Genomic DNA, 3,938 nt, shown 5'->3' with positions numbered 1-3,938 from the left:
CCTGCTTCATGTCTTTGACGTGCCTCAGAAATTCAAGGTCATGAGTCTCATTGTGGAAACCATTAAGAGGACATCTGCAGATCAGAAGAGGAGCTGTGGATATGCCCCTCAGATTCAGGAGCTCATCAACTCCAAGATGGGCACGGGCATATATCTTTTGGATAAGGAACACCTGCACATCCGTCCAGACTTTGAGAACAATGAAGTTGTAATGACAGAGAATGAGCCATCATCCGCACAAGCATTTGCAAAGAAGGAGAAGGCGAAGAAGGAGAAAGCTGCCAGGATGCCTACTCAAGAGGAGGCATCTGAGTACTTCTTGAAGACGAAACAAGAGCAGCTCAGTTACTTGATTGCATCCTCGCTGAGAATTGAGCAAAGTATAGCCAACCTCACCAAAAATCAGCAGAGCCTAGAGAGGATCATGGAACAGAAGTTCTATGACTTGGATGTCAAGGTAACAGAAGTCCAGTCTGTAGTGGAGCAGCTCCAGGAGGACATGAATGAAAGGAGAGTCTGGACCACAACTCATGCTTTTTCTAGAGTGCCATGAGGCCCGAGGTCGTCTGCACTGCCAGTTGCTGACACCAGAGCTACAACGTCTGCACCAGCCACAGCCTCAGCTACAGCATCTACCTCAGCTCCAACTCCAGTGACTACTTCAGCATCTACAGAAGCCTTCGTCCTTGGAGTGATCCAGACTCCACCACCACCTGAAGATCAAGCCTGAGCGACGACTTAGCACTATGCATTTTCTAGGAACTTTTTGGTAACTTGTTGCCAAAGGGGGAGAAGATGTATAGATCATAGGCTTCGAGAGAGAGAGTGTTGCTTTTCTCTCTTGCTTTATTTGGTGGTCTTTCGAACTTTTTGCTTTTGAGTGCTTGATACTATGTCATTATGTGTGAGACATCCATGATCATGTGTTTGATCATAAGCTACACTTAATGTTTGCTTAATGCTTGCTTAAATATTATCATGCTATCTATCATTATGATCATTCACTATTCTTGGTGATGAGTGCATGTATTTCATTCTTATCTTTTTGAGCGCTCCACCAAGATGTATGTGACATGGAAGAGTAACCCATGACTTTAACTCTTTGTGCATTTGCAGTCCAAAGCAAATTTTAAATATGCACAAATTTAGGGGGAGCTCTTACTTGTCACATACTTCTCAAAGCGACGATATACTTCATACTTATTATCATTTGTCGAAGCTTTGATCTATATGTTGTCATCAATTACCAAAAAGGGGGAGACTGAAAGTGCAACTATCCCTAGGTGGTTTTGGTAATTCATAACAACATATAGCTCATTGAGCTAATGCTATTCCAAGATAATTATTTTAGAAAAGCTCAATGATTGGCATGGCATGGATATGAAAGTGGAACCCTCAAAATGTTAAGGACAATGGATTAGCTCAAGACTCTTCTTTTTATATTTTAGTGATCCAAGATCACATTGAGTCCATAGGAAAAGCCAATACTATCAAGGAGGGATGAAGTGTTGCTTAATGAGCCTCTTGCTTCATGTGCTTAATGATATGCTCCAAAACCCTCAACTACTTTTCCATATCCACATATGACCTAAACTCTAAGCCAAACTCGGTCCTACCGATTTTTCCTATCCGGCGCCACCGAGTTTCAATTGTCATTAGCCACTGCCAAACCCTAGCAATTCGGTCCTACCGATAAGGATCTCGGTCCCACCGAGATGGGGTTGCAAACTCTCTGTTTCCCTTTCGTAACTTTTCGGTCCCACCGAAAGAGCGAATCGGTCCCACCGAGATTGCAATGTAAACTCAGTGTTTCCCCTTTGTAACTTTTCGGTCTCACCGAGTTTCACTCGGTCCCACCGAAAGAGCAAATCGGTCCCACCGAGTTTGCCTGACCAACTCTCTGGTTAGCTAATTACCAAACTCGGTCCCACCGAGTTTGTGTAATCGGTCTCACCGAGATTACGTTATGCCCAAACCCTAACCGAATTGGTCCTACCGAGTTGCATGTCAGTCCCACCGAAATTCCTAACGGTCACTAGGTTTACTACTTCGGTCAGACCGAGTTTATTTATTTGGTCCCACCGAGATTGGAAATCTGTGTAACGGTTGGATTTTGTGTGGAGGCTATATATACCCCTCCACCTCCTTCTCATTCGAGGAGAGAGCAATCAGAACACACACACCATTCCTACTCATATGTTCTGAGAGAAAACCACCTACTCATGTGTTGAGACCAAGACATTCCATTCCTACCATATGAATCTTGATCTCTAGCCTTCCCAAGTTGCTTTCCACTCAAATCTTCTGTCCACCAAATCCAAATCCTATGAGAGAGAGTTGAGTGTTGGGGAGACTATCATTTGAAGCACAAGAGCAAGGAGTTCATTACCTACACACCATTTGTTACTTCTTGGAGAGTGGTGTCTCCTAGATTGGCTAGGTGTCACTTGGGAGCCTCCGACAAGATTGTGGAGTTGAACCAAGGAGTTTGTAAGGGCAAGGAGATCGCCTACTTCGTGAAGATCTACCGCTAGTGAGGCAAGTCCTTCGTGGGCGTTGGCCATGGTGGGATAGACAAGGTTGCTTCTTCGTGGACCCTTTGTGGGTGGTTGCTTCTTCGTGGACCCTTCGTGGGTGGAGCCCTTCGTGGACTCGCGCAACCGTTGCCCTTGGGTGGAGCCCTGTGTGGACTCGCGCAACCGTTACCCTTCGTGGGTTGAAGTCTCCATCAACGTGGATGTAGGATAGCACCACCTATCCGAACCACGGGAAAAACATCCGCGTCTCCAATAGCGTTTGAATTCTCCAAACCCTTCCCTTTATATTCTTGCAAGTTGCATGCTTTACTTTCCGCTGCCAATATACTCTTTGCATGCTTGCTTGAATTATGTGATGATTTCTTGACTTGTCCTAAAATAGCTAAAATCTGCCAAGGACTAAAATTGGGAAAAGGTTAAGTTTTTATTTGGTCAAGTAGTCTAATCACCCCCCCCCCTCTAGACATACTTTTGATCCTACAAGTGGTATCAGAGCCTTGGTCTCCATTTGCTTGATCTCCATAGCTTTTGGTGGTCATAGCCTTGGTTTCACAACCTAGGAGAGTATGGCGTCTAGCGAGGGAAATTATCACCGTAGAGGTCCTTACTTTGATGGTACTAATTTTGCTAGTTGGAAGCATAAAATGAAAATGCATATTCTTGGACATAACCCCGCCGTTTGGGCTATTGTGTGTGTTGGTTTGCAAGGTGACTTATTTGATGGGAAAGAACCAAACCGTGAAGCTACCGCGGATGAGTTGAAGATGTTGCAATACAATGCTCAAGCTTGTGATATTCTCTTCAACGGATTGTGCCCCGAAGAATTCAACAAGATCAGCCGCCTTGAGAATGCAAAGGAAATTTGGGACACTTTGATTGATATGCACGAAGGTACCGACTCCGTCAAGGAATCCAAGTTGGATGTGCTTCAAAGCCAGCTTGACAAGTTCAAGATGAAGGATGGTGAAGGTGTCGCCGAAATGTACTCTAGGCTCGCTCTCATCACAAATGAGATTGCCGGCTTAGGAAGTGAAGAGATGACCGATAAATTCATCATCAAGAGAAGATCCTAAGAGCCTTGGATGGAAAATATGATACCGTGTGCACATTGATCCAAATGATGCCAAATTACAAAGATCTCAAGCCAACGGAGGTGATTGGAAGGATTGTTGCTCATGAGATGTCACTTAAGGATAAAGAGGAACTTCACAACAAATCAAGTGGTGCCTATAAAGCCTCATGTGAAGCCCCTACATCATCAAGTGAGAAACAAGACTTCAATGAAGAATTGAGCTTAATGGTGAAGAACTTCAACAAGTTCTACAAGAGTAGAAGCAAAGATAGAAGCTCCAAATCAAGGTCCTACAATGACAAAAGATCTTCTAGTCGAGAGCGAAACTG

This window comes from Triticum aestivum, chromosome 5A, assembly GCF_018294505.1.
Source record: "Triticum aestivum cultivar Chinese Spring chromosome 5A, IWGSC CS RefSeq v2.1, whole genome shotgun sequence".
In the NCBI taxonomy this organism is placed as follows: Eukaryota; Viridiplantae; Streptophyta; class Magnoliopsida; order Poales; family Poaceae; genus Triticum; species Triticum aestivum.
The sequence above is the reverse complement of the archived record's forward strand: the minus strand, read 5'-3'. Positions refer to the sequence as shown.